General features: G+C 40.9%; 1 long non-coding RNA gene across 1 annotated transcript in view; it reads left to right on the plus strand.

Moving 5' to 3' along the window:
• LOC146789589 (uncharacterized) overlaps nt 1–8,465 on the plus strand; it is an 82,763-nt gene extending 74,298 nt beyond the window's left edge. The window contains exon 3 of the long non-coding RNA XR_014970128.1: nt 7,033–8,465. This is a non-coding gene — a long non-coding RNA (uncharacterized LOC146789589). The remainder of the gene's footprint in view (nt 1–7,032) is intronic.
• Nucleotides 8,466–13,642: the final 5,177 nt, after the last annotated feature.

Consider the following 13,642-nt stretch of genomic DNA (forward strand, 5'->3'; position numbering starts at 1 on the left):
ATGGGATGCCAATTGGATTTCTAATGTCTAAATTGTAGAGCTTAGCCTTGAATTGTGGCATGGTTCAGCATGTACTTCTTAATAATGTGTTTTTCCTGCATGGTTTCCAGATCAGGACGTGCTTTGTAGACTCCTTACGCTGCCTTCTTTGTAGTCTTCTGTGTACTGGTGGATGGACATATCTGCAAAATATAGTCTGTAAATATTGTATGTTTACACACAGGTGTTGGACTGTAAATAATAAAATCACAATAATTCAAAATTATATATATATATATGTATATATATATATTATATAAAATCCTTTTTCACATACTTGAGATACTTTGTTTCAAATTTGTCATGCTACGACGGGAACAAGACGCCAGGAGCCGCGGAAGAAACAGAAGTCCTGCAGCGAGTCCAGGACAGAGAAGACGCCGAAGACGAGATGACAGAGCGCTGGTCTGAGGAGTGGTGGACACCTCAGAATAGCTGGTACAACGCTGCCGCAACTCAGGAGAGTTGCGGCTACCGCAGTGAGTGACCGTGAAAGGGAGGAGGGTGGGCAACTGTCTAACATCCTCTCGGATGCCAAACAAGATACGGGGCTAATAGAATAAAGCACCAAACAACCAGAAAAGGGAGTTGTTGGTGCCTTCTCAATGTTTGCTCCTTTTCTTTTATTTTGTCTGTGGCTGTAGAACAACAACAAAAAAAGGGGGGGGGGGGGGAGGAGATCCTTTATTATCGTATGTCTGCGATTAGAATTAGTTTTTTTAAATTCTTTTCTTGGGGAAGCACTATTACCAGTTCGAATTCTTAATGGAAGGCAACTACAATCTATGAGAAGAGAGAAAGATCAAAAGCGGGATAAGAGAAGTAAAGAATTCCCTCAGTGTGCATTACATTCCTTTTTTTAAAATACTTTATCACTTCCCTACCCTTCTCCACTCCCACTAAAGAGTTATATAGATTTTGTTTTATTTTTTGGAACACGTAATCAGTGTGGTGGAGGCCTATCCTGAAAGGGTCAAAATTACCTTGGTTACTCACTGTCATCTCTCCTTTCTTTCGAGCCTCCTGGGGTGCGTCCCTCTCCCGCCTGAGAACCTGGGAAAGTAAAGAAAGAGAGAAGAGAAAAATCAACGCGTGAACAGCAGGGCCAAGTTTTAGTCAAGACACCAAAGGAATCAGAAAATTAAAAATACAAAAAGAAACCAGAGAAGAAAAAGAAAAGAACATGTAGAGAAATACTATTCACTGCCATAAAATCAATAAACCAGTCAAAATTTAGCACTACATTCGGCCTCCTAGATTTTGTTTCTGCCCATCCCTCCGACACTAAAGCTTCTTATTTGTAATAAAAATTTTTTTGGGGGGTTTAAGTCCATCAAGGTAGACATACTTTACACTGTGGACGATTTACCTGTATATTTTTTAAGGGAGACGTTCTATGTCATTTTGACAGAAACAATGTCACGGATGGTGAATGCTTGCATCGAATTAGGGAGACTGGTCCACCTTGTTTTCATGCCTAACCAAACATGACAATATAGGTTTATGTTGGCAGACGTAACATGGCAGATAACTGACATATCCGTCATGGACAATGGTCTAATAAATGTGGCCTCTACCCACCTTTTAGGGTGTCCACCGTCCCAAATTGGTTTTTAAAATGATTGACTGAATATGAGAACAGAAGAACATTGTTGAGGGCATGGCGGCCAAGCCTGTGATATGGGTTAGCTCTGTATTATATATGTAGAGCTGCTATAACAGTGATACAAATAGAAAATCCATGGGGTTGCATATTTTTGCATTTCCAACTGTGAATGTTGTTCAAATGACTTATATGTTGTTTGAAGTGGCAGTAGATGAGTCAAGTGATACTTTGGTTGTGGAAAATGATGTTATTCTACTTAACATAATTTTTATTGTGCCAATCAAAGTTTTTAAACTCAACTTAACAATGACGATACAAGTGTTCTTTGTAGTCCCATTTTTAAAAGCAAACATGTATACAGAAAATACAAGGGTTTTTAGCAGTGCTTCCCAAACTATTTAGAACCTCGACCCAATTTTTAGAATGTCACGCTTTTGCGACCCTCCTACCTTTAATTGGCATGTGGCAGGACATATTTGAATGTAACTAAAGCATCATATGGTAGTACATTGTCATTTACGGACAGCGCATTTTCCAATGATATGGGTAATATAATTTGCCCAGGTTTAATGTTTAACTGATAAGACTAATAGCACACCTGGGAATCAGGTTTCTGTGAATATTTATCATTTATGTATCACCAAGTAACGTGTCTTCATTTTTGCTTTCCAACTGCTTAATTCATGCAATTCATTTACAGTATTTATATTTCATTGTGTGTTGCAAAAAAAGACACCCTACAGCCTTTCCTTTCACACATCCTGTAACCCAGCAAAATTGTACAATAATTGCCTTTGAAATCACATCTCAGTTTGCTGTCAGAGAAAAGAAATGGAACAGCAAAGAATAATAAGCAATTTGTCAGAAGAAATAGCATGACATTTGACCTCAGTCTTTTAGCATAGGCAAATATGAAGAGATAAACACAGAATTATAAGTCGTTTTTAGGTTGAACCTTAAGCCAGCGCACAAGCGCTGCTCTGGAGTTAATCTGTGGTAGTACAGTACGGGGGAGAAGCCACGCCCACTTCAATGGTTACTGGCCCCTTTACTTCATGTTGCATGTGCACAATTTCTTCCCGTGCCTCCCTTCCCATTGTTCGTGCCTTCCTGCCCTCCAAAATGAAGGTTTCTCCATTGATTCGCGTTGTATTGGGTTGTTCTCTGGGGCGTCTTGGTATGCGAATTAACTGCGTCAATGTTCTGTTACCTCGTTTGTGTGAATTAGACAGTTTTCTTATTCATGGTCATAACACGGGTGATCCCCAGCGTAATATAATTCCAGAACCACTTTTCGAGGCGGTATACGCGTTTTAACACCCTTGGTTTCCTTTCCGGTGAGCTCGCCATGTACGCAAAGCTGTTGCCGCACCAGCAACGCTAATTCGCTGTGTCCCTTTATCAAGAGGTTTCACGTCCTCTGTGTGTACTAGCACGCTCACCTACTTCCGGATTGGTCTCATGCCGGATACTTACTGCAACATCCTGTTGACCAGGCAAATTGGAATGTAGCTTTTGCAGCCCTCCCCCGTGGCTCTTATTTCCGCTCCCGGTTAGAGTGAACGGGGTTCAGTGATAGTAATGTTGGCGCGTTTCGTCATTGTATCGCACATCTGATTGTTCCTGAATCATTACGCTGCCATGCAAGTCCGATAGTGATCTCAGATCACTGGGCCTCCTTTCCCCCACCATCACAAAGCATTATTAACAAGCATTTGCAATGCAATAGGTCTCGCATTTACAAATGCGAGACCTATTGCATTGCAAATGCTTGTTATTTATTGCTCTGAATTTCCTAACCTACCTAAAATCGTGTCACGACCCATAGTTTGGAAAGCACTGATCTATAGTCACTTAGAGAAATAAAGCCTACTACATCACAATGAGACATAGAGGTCATTCACAGAAACAAATAATAAAACATTTTAAAGGCAATAATAGTATGGTATAGTGCCCGTTAATCACACATTCATGCATGCATTAACATTAAAATAAAAATTAATACTTATGCATGAATCTGCACAGAAATGTCATGACACTACATTGGGTTATGGTCACATAAAGAGTTACCAAACATTTGGCAAATAAAATGCTAAGTATATGTTTTGGGTAATTGTATATAATATTTGACAATCAATTGAATTGAAAGGTAACAGGTATCACATCCACCAGAAGAAAACTATATTGCACACCATATATGTACAGTAAGTTGGATTGTATTTGTGCTAGGTATGCCAAACAAATACATAACAACAACTGCCATTCAAAAACATTCTTCTTTGTTAGCAATTGTACATATATAGTCATAAGTGTGTTACTTATTGTGTTTTGATGAAAAATAAATTGTAATACAAAAGAAGTGGGTGTGGCGGTTGCAGACCCCAATGCTGCTCCACATTCTGGTGGTGACCTACGCTGACTTGGATAGAGAACTGAAGGCCATGGAGCAATGTTAAGGGAGTAAGCTATAATACTTTCCATGTTGTTATTTAACTTTCTTTACATTTTGCTGCTTCTACACTCATGTCAGAAATGTGAGCCTGGTATTTATGGTTTGATATAGAGTTTTGGCAAAGGTTACTCTATCTCGAGCATCATGCATATACCTTCACCTTATTCAAAATGGCACAGGATCGAATGCAGTAGGTAAAATAATTATGTGACATCTAGCATTTGTGAGGGACTAAAATTTCAAAATGTTTGTGAATCTGTATATTGACACATATCAAATCTTCAAAAGTGAAGGGGCATTATTTAAAATGCTTATTGCCACAGAATTGTAACACCGTTTGAATGTTTGCTGATGTGATTCACAATGTGAACAATCTGACATCCAGTTTACTACAAGTGCATTAAAATACTATGCACTAGTAATAATGGGATATGTGTCACATTAGTCTGCCTAAATATAAATATCTCCCATACCCACTGAAGTCAGAGAACAGAAATGTCAGAAAGTTCATGTAGAACATTGAATATAAGTATTGTAAGATAATGGATTATTATTTGGGTGACCGACTGCCCAAATCAAGCAATAATTAACAACTCTGTTTAGAGTAGACCCTTAAAGTCACTAATTTAAATGAGCTCAACCCGCTGGTAGCTAAGGCACAGGACAGACAGGCTTAACTTAAGCCAATGTGTAAAGTATTTATGGTACAGTAAAACACATATAAAGTCAAAACACCAAACAATAAACATCCCAAACTAAATTTTAAAACTAGAGTAAAGTTTCATTAGCAAAATTAGACTACTTGTTCAGTTTTTGTAATTTTTGTCTCATGTTGTTCATTAAAATGTACTTTATTTAGACGAATGTTGTAATGCTGAGATATCAACCGTGTGCAACTTACTGTAAGTTCTGAGTTATTACAGCCACTTCCCTTGATAAATACTTTAGCACATTCACAGAATGTAAGTCTAGAGGAACCACATCGTCAGTAGAAGCAAGAACCTATATTGAACCGGTGAACTTGGTTCGTGGCAAAAAGCTCTTGTGTCTCTAAGCGAAAGGATTTAGGTGAATCTTATGTCGTTGATCTGTATTGGTTACGGTAGGAATGAGCTCATTAGAAAGATCTTGGTTTCTTTCTTGAATGTTGCGGGGTTGGGTAACCTTCTGATGCTTGGAGGTAGTGAGTTCCATATTCTCGGTGCAGCACCTGAGAGCGCTCTGTCATGAGTTGTTTTGTTTGCGGAAAATCAGTGGCTTCAGCACTAGATCTCTGGGGCTCCTTGATTGTCTGCTTCCTTCAGAAATTTCCAATTTCTGAGCTAGATATCTCGGTGAATTGAAGTGTAGCGCTTTGTGTGTTATACACACCAGTTTGAGCTGAATTCTGGCTTCATAAGGTAGCCAATTCTGCGCTTTTAGGTGAGGAGAGATATGGGGAGCCCAGAAAGTGTTGTGCATCCGTATTCGATCCTCGATATTACTAATGCCTAAACTGCCATTTTGAGGTCTGTTGCTTTGATGAATGGTTTCAGTTTCTTAAGATAGCTCAGGTGAAATCGTGCATTTCTAGCCAACGTGTTGATGTGTGATTGCATGTTTAGGCTCTGGTCTAGAGTGATTCCTAGAGATTTGGTTGATTCTACAATGATCGGGGTGCAGTTGAGTGCGGTGTTCAAGTTGGTCCATTCTTTTAAAATGGGCGGGCTTTAGGTGGGGGATATTAGGAGGAATTCAGTTTTTTTTGCGTTTAGTTTAAGCTGATTGCTTGTTAACCATAGCATCCTCGCCCTTAAAGCCTTGTTCATTATTGTGATCTCCTCCAAAGAGGAAATCTTAATGTAAATCTGGGTGTTATCAGCGTACATGTGGAAAAAGATGTTGGCATGGTGGAGTATATCCGTTAGTGGTTCCACATATAAATTGAATAGTGAAGGGGAGAGGGTTGAGCCTTGTGGGACCCCTATCTGAATGGGGGAGGATGCTGACAGGTTTTCATTCACCAGAAATCTTTGTGATCTGTTCCTCAAGTAAGACTTGAACCAGTCAAGAACATTCCCAGAAAAACCCATTCTGTTCTCTAGATGTTCTAGCAATGTGTCGAACACTGATGATAAATCAAGAAGGATTAAAAAACATGATTTGTTTTGGTCCCGCGTGAGTAATGCGTCATCTACAATGTGCAGTATTGCCGTTTCCGTACTACGATTTGGTCTAAATCCCGATTGGCAATCGTTTAGTAGTGGGAATTTAGAGATGTGCTGGCTTAGTTGTTGATGAACACATTTTTCTATCACTTTAGCTAATAGTGGAATGTTGGATACTGGTCGAAAATTGCTAGGATCAGCGGGATTCTCTGTCGGTTTTTTAATGATGGGAATGACTTGGCCCATCTTTAGACAGTCTGGGAAGGATCCTTGAGACAAGGAAGCATTGACTATCAATGTCCAACTGGGGATGATCTCCTGGTTAATGTATGGCACAAGTTTTGCAGGGAGTGGATCTTTGTAGTGGTTGCTAGGCTTAATGGCTGATAAGGTTTTAAGGATGTCCTTGTGGTCGTCTAGTTTAAAAGTGGACCATTCAGCTTATTTGTTGGGTATTGACTGATTGAGCAGTGATGAATCACTTGGTTGTGACGCTTCCCATGAAAAAAAAAACTAAGAATAATATGATCTACCTATAGAGTTTTTGCTGGGTCACTCCTTCACAAATGCCACATATATCCTCTCAGCATTAATATAAGTGCAATAGCATTAAAAAGAGTTAGAAGAAGGGTATCAGAATATCCTTGACATTTGTGAATGAACAAGCAGTATTTCACTTTTGTGATCATGGCCTTAATAATGTTTGTGTGTCCATTAAATTGATTTTGCTAATAAAAGTATGTATGTTTACACCGCTGTGATATGTCTAAATCTTTTTATTTTTCTAGGTTTTCTGTAACTGATGGTGCATATGTGTGTTTTCAGCTACTTCTGATGCTAGCAATGGAGACATTGGCAAGACTTCTTGGGAGCAAAAGGAGAGCCACTGGGAGTTTGAAGGCGGATCTACAAACACAGATGGGGTTGGCCAGGAGGCCACAACATCTACAGAATCTGAGGACTTTGGCTAGGGCCAGCACTTTGTTGATGCAGAGAAAACATCCCAGGATGTGATATCTTGTCCTTTGTCTGCCATCACCATAAGTACCACCAGCATCCTCACTCCTGTATCTCCAGAAAGTAGCCAACACCCAGTAGAGAGATGGGCTGTTTTGGTACAGGCACCTCGCCCCCTCCCCCCATCCACCCAACACTGGTCTCAGAGGAGGCCTTTGAAGTCTTAAAGAGCCTTTCTGTAGGGCAGACAGCATTCTTGAATGACATTCAGGGTGTCAGTCAACAGCTGATGTAAGTAATCAACATCCTGGATGGCATGCAGTCTGCACTGTGTGCCTTACAGAGAGGTTTGCTTACTACAAGAGCCTCACCTTACACCAGTGCTTTCCCCACACCTATACCTACTACTACTACTGCCCACATTTGACCCCTGACAACATTCCCCCAGCCTACATCCAAACACCTGACCCGATTCCACCTCTTACCCCATTGCCACCTCTCATACCATCTCTTCACCTCTCACCACATTCCAATTGCACCAACCAGACCCAAAACTCATAAACCCTCCATCTCCATACTCAGAAACCCACACATGCATCCAAAGACTCCCATACACAAAAACCTCCCATGTCCCAAACCATCCTATACACCCCAACCCTCCCTTGCATCTACATCCTCCCATACCTCTAAGCCTTCCGATACCACCAAACCTTCCCATACAGTAAAACCCTCCCATCCCACAAAACCTTCCCATGCACCTCCATTATCCCATACCATCAAACTCTCCCATATAGCAAACTTTCCCTTACCCCCAAACTCTCCCATACCACATGCACCCAAACCTAACCATTTCCATTACCCTACTTCTCAAGAACAACCTGGCCCTTCCACACCAAAACACCCAAAATATTAAAGACCTCAGTCTTGCCTAAGGAATAGGTGCTCAGAAGACTTCAGCTCCAGGGAAATGGATATCCAAATGAGGAGGAGCTACCTGTTTTGGGAAGGCCAGCACCACGCCTGGAGGAATCTGAACTATTGTTTTCAAACTTTGATAGGGCACTATTGATTTCCACCCCGGACGTTGCTTTTTTGTTTTGTTTCCAGAATTCCCAATGGATACATTTTTTAGTTACTCCCATTTCTTCAAATTAAAAATTAAATCTTGCAAAAATAATCTGCTGTTTCCTTCAAGATATATTATGTGTGAAAAACGTTTAAAATGTGCCATATGGTTAATAAATCCCCCTGTTCGGCATGGTCACTCCAGATTGTATTACTTTTTCGTAACACTATTTTTGTTGGTTTGTGATCATTGTGCACTTTACCCCTGCTAAGAAGGAGTAAAGTGGCTTTGCTCCCATTTACAAATAGTTACATTGTGTTAGCCATGACTGGTATTTTTATTTTGCCTAAACGTCCCTAGTAAATGGTGTAGAAAATACACACAGGACCTGGTAGTTAAATGCCAACTTCAGCACCTATTGTGCCATACTCAAAGTTGGCCTGTAAAACATGGTTTAGGTCAACTATGCGTAGTGAAACTGCAGCATGAATAAAAACCTATTGTTAAACAGTCAAAAGAACATTTTTTTGATAGTGGGTAAACCCTGCTTTTAGTCCTCAAGAAGTCACCCCTAAATTTATATTTTTGGCCGGAAGGGAGGGTACTCGATTTTTAAAACTGGTACATGTGTGAATTTCAAGTTGTCATGTTTCTTCTGTGATTACCCGTCAACAGCTCTTTACAATGGCATGGCTGTAGCTGGATAATAGAAAATCTGAAAGTACACATTAGAAACCTTTGCCTTTGGACAGGAAACACATCAAAAGACGATTTTTGAAATGTATTAAAAATATAATTCATTGTGAATGATAGAATTAAAAATTAAAAATGAAATTGTATATTTATGAAGTTAGCTTTTCAGTGCAAAGGGCTTCTGGGGGATAACAAAGGCTTAGTGTTGGTGACGGAATGGACTACGCGCGATGAAATTGATCCCTGTCAGCCCAGCTTGGGCATTTGGGTTAGAGCCATGAGCATAATTAACTTGAAAGGGACAGAGGTGAAGCCTGCCCATTTATAATTTAGTGTAATGTGATACATGAAGAAGGGAAAACCTTTGTCCCCAAGGCGCTAAATAGCCAGGCAGCCCCCAAACTCCTTGGGAGTGAAGCTACCCAAATAACTGGTTTGGGGTGGACCCACATGAGATGACTGCTCATTTCAATAATTACACTCCTGATTGAGAATGGTACCATGTGGAAACGTTAGTGGTAAGGCAAACAGGATGTGCTGCAAAAGTACAAAAGATGGTTGGCTACAAGACCTTTTTCAGCGTTGTTTAGATAGGGTCCAAGATGAACCCCCACCCATTGGTTAGTGTAGATCATAAATGTGAATCTCAAGACACCTTTCTGCAAACACTTTGTGGACCTGAAGAAGTTCAGAAGAGGACTGGACTTGCTGTTTGACAACTGAGAGTTGCCCTGAAGGACTGGACCTGCTCTCTTGTAGCTAGGATGCAGAAGTGGACTATAAGTGTCACTTAACTGACCTCTCGAGTGGCTAGAGAGACCTAAAAATATGTACATTTCCTTTTTCCTGAATCAATATGTTGACCAGTCTCAACTGTACCTGAATTGGACCTTGCTGGTGATCTCTAGTGGAATAAGTCCTGCCACAAAAGTGTTGTCCCTTAAGAAGTAACGATGGGGAGTTGCTAAAAAAAAACTAAAAGTTGGGACGTAAATAAAGTTTAGACTTCTAAGCCCAACTGATTGGTCAGCTGGACCATGCGGAAAAGAAATGTCTTACTTCGATGGTACTTTGTTGCATACATTTTCAGGTGGAAGATTTACAGTTCTATAAATATGACAAAGTATGATGGTAAAATATTTGACCAGTATGAACCTGCTTTCTCTAGCCAACCTGGGCTCCATCACGGTCGGCCTGAAATGGCACCTAGGTCCAGTTGTAACACTTCTATAGACTAACATTGGTGCTTATACTTTTTTGGCATTATTTAATTCTATTTGTTTTAAAAAATATACTTTTCAAATTATAGAATGTTCACATTTGGTATCACTTTAAATAAAAATAAAAACATTTGTTTATATTCATTTTCATGTTTAATATTTTTACTTTTGCATGCTCTGAAAGTGTAAAATCATACTGACTCCCAGAAGTAAAGGGTGTTTGCTCTGTGTCCTACCTACAAGAGATTAACAAATATTTTATTTCATGTTGAAATTTATAAAGAAATACGTTTCAATAATTTAGGTTTAATATTAAATTGTGAACATTGAATTGTTTTTGAAAATGTTAGTTCACAAACTTACTTAGGGTGTAGGGGGCAGTACAAATGACTTAGGTGTATATTCTATATAGGTTTGTAATATGAAATATGTGGCCAGACATGATGAATGGCTACCTTGCATTTCATTAAATTTATTTTCAAAAGTTGCATCTATTAGCATTAACATTAAAGATTGTGTGTATAAAAGAAACAAAAAAAGAAGTATGTTCTGTTTTCTGGGGATTGCATAAAGCAGTCCCAGGTAGAGACCCATGCCTTGCAGTATCAGGGACATGTTGTTCGAGTCATTCTAATGTTTTTTTTTAACAAGGTTTGGCTACTTATAGATTTGTTCTGCCAACTAAGTTTGGAGGGTCAACCACCATCATTACACTGACGGAAAGCTAACTCTAATACGGTGGGCAGAGTTATGGCTTTACATACTCCATCTGTTGCGTTTCAAATTATGGGACTGTGCGGCCATGGCATTTTGTGCATAATTATACATTTGTCGCATCTGCCACATCATCCATCATCTGCCACTTAATGTGCAGATTTTAACAAACAAAAATTGTTTATAGCTAAGATGATTAACCGGTTACTAAAAATTGAGCAACACGTGTTGCAGCACAGTGGAAGGCCCTTTGCAAAGGTTGACTGCTCATTTTTCTGTTGCTTATTGCTATATTTGGGTGGTAAACCGGTCCTAATGAGATGGGACCAATGCCCAGACAGGGATCCCAAATATTAAAATAATGAAGTAATACTACAAGAAAATGTGCTGCATAATGCCACATAATCAGGCTTTTCTCGCCCCATGATTTACTCAACCCTGCCGCATAATTTCAGTGGTCCTGAATATAACTCTGTCCACGGAGGAAGAAAAAAGTGACAGAATTGGTTGACATTTGACGGATTTTCGTCTGTCAAACTGCCACATTGGGAGTGAGGGGAGCAAGCCAAACCGAGACCAATTTTTGTGTGTGTAAAAGGCCGCTTTATTGAAACAGGTGCATATCACAATTTATTAACACTGGCAACTGCCTTACAAAACTAAAACCTCACTATACATGAATTACCTGACCCCTTGTTCCCCCCACCCCTACGATCCCCACATCAAATCCCCCCACCCTGCCAAATACAAAATAACATTACATAACAATCATATTACACAATCTTACACAATATAGAATTTACAAATCCTAACCTCCAATGACCCAAACCCCTACCTGCCTTTGTGCAACTGTAACTGACAAACCTCTAATCTAAACTTAGCCTACCTGGTTACCCTTTCCCTGCCCCTGCACACAAACTACCAACACTTAAGTAAAAACTACAGCCAATCTTGGCCAACTTTCAACAACCCCGCCAGCACCTGTTCCAAGCAACAAATATACAACATATCAAAACCCCTATGCACCTGTTCCAATAACGGCCTATGGTAAAAACCCAAACAGGAATAAAAACACACCCCCAGAAACCCGAAAACTAGGGAGGGAGGGTGGGGACAAAAACCTCACTGCGCAGCGCTCCCAACCAACAGGTCACCAAACGTAAAATGGTGGCTGGGACATTGTGCAAAAACCCCTTATAACTTTGGGCTCTGCTTTGAAATTGGGCTATAATTGGGCTAATCCCAATGTAGGCCAAAGTATCCCAAAATGGCCGCTACCCGGCCAGCCCCTAACCCTCCAAATCTGTCCGGGGTCAGACCTTGCGGTGCTCGGCTGCCCCCCCCAAGGTCCCCTTGGGAGGGAGGGGGCAATCCAAACCGAGACCAATTTGTGTGTGTGTAAAAGGCCGCTTTATTGAAACAGGTGCATATCACAATTTATTAACACTGGCAACTGCCTTACAAAACTAAAACCTCACTATACATGAATTACCTGACCCCTTGTTCCCCCCACACCTACGATCCCCACATCTAATCCCCCCACCCTGCCAAATACAAAATAACATTACATAACAATCATGTTACACAATCTTACACAATATAGCATTTACAAATCCTAACCTCCAATGACCCAAACCCCTGCCTGCCTTTGTGCAACTGTAACTATCAAACGTCTAATCTAAACTTAGCCTACCTGGTTACCCTTTCCCTGCGCCTGCTCACAAACTACCAACACTTAACTAAAAACTACAGTCAATCTCGGCCAACTTTCAACAACCCCACCACCCAGGAAAAGGCGGGAGGGTAGGCGGAAATGCCGCCTCCCCATTTTCCTGCCCACCCAGCCTCCTAGGTCTGACCCGTTAGCGTCTTTGCTCATTCAATAACCTGGCCAGGACTTCCCTGATTTCTAGTATGCCCAGCCTGGATAAATGGACACCGTCCCCCCTGAAAAAATCCGGCGTATCATACCTGATGTCCCTGTGAGTGATACTAAAAAAAAACAAATGTCGACAAAAATGCACCAGTTCCGTATTGAGCTTTTTCCTGGCCTTGTCCACCGCTCTCGGATTTACCGCTCCTCTCCAGCCTCTACGAGGAACAAATTCTGTCCATATGAGAGCACAGCCGGACCACTTTTGCTTTAGTAAAGCCAAATCATGCTTCATGTGTCTCATTAATACCAAACCTGTTTCCTTCACCATGTAATTCTCCCCGAGATGAATGACAGCATGTCGGGGCACCTACAAGCCACAAAAATCCTGTTTGAAACCTGTAGCAACTCCTTCCATCGCATACTCCCCTTGCCCCTCCAATAAACTTTAAACATATCTTTATTAAAACCAAGGTTTTCCCCAAAATAACTGGCGCGGGCCTGGACCTGTGCCCACTTCACAAAGGAATGTCCAACAATCCATATAGACATCTCCCTGGCGAGGGGACCCATCACCGAACCTGAAACAAGAAACATTCATGAACACAGAGAAAAACAACTTAACCGCGCTACAACACCTCAGATGCGCTGTGCACATAACGCTGGTAGCAATCAGAGGACCATCTCCCCAACTTCATGATGTCCCCCCGCCCCCAACCCCCGTTGCTCGCATTTGATGCCGCCCCAATCCTGAACGAATGTGTCCAAAAACCTTTCCCCTCCATCCCAAGCCCGGCCAGTGCTTTTCTCAACACTGCTAAAAGCTGGGAAGCTTTTGCACTCCGCCCGTTTGCATGCATGAAAACTAACCCTAC

Source organism: Triturus cristatus, chromosome 10 (assembly GCF_964204655.1).
Source record: "Triturus cristatus chromosome 10, aTriCri1.1, whole genome shotgun sequence".
NCBI lineage: Eukaryota > Metazoa > Chordata > Amphibia > Caudata > Salamandridae > Triturus > Triturus cristatus.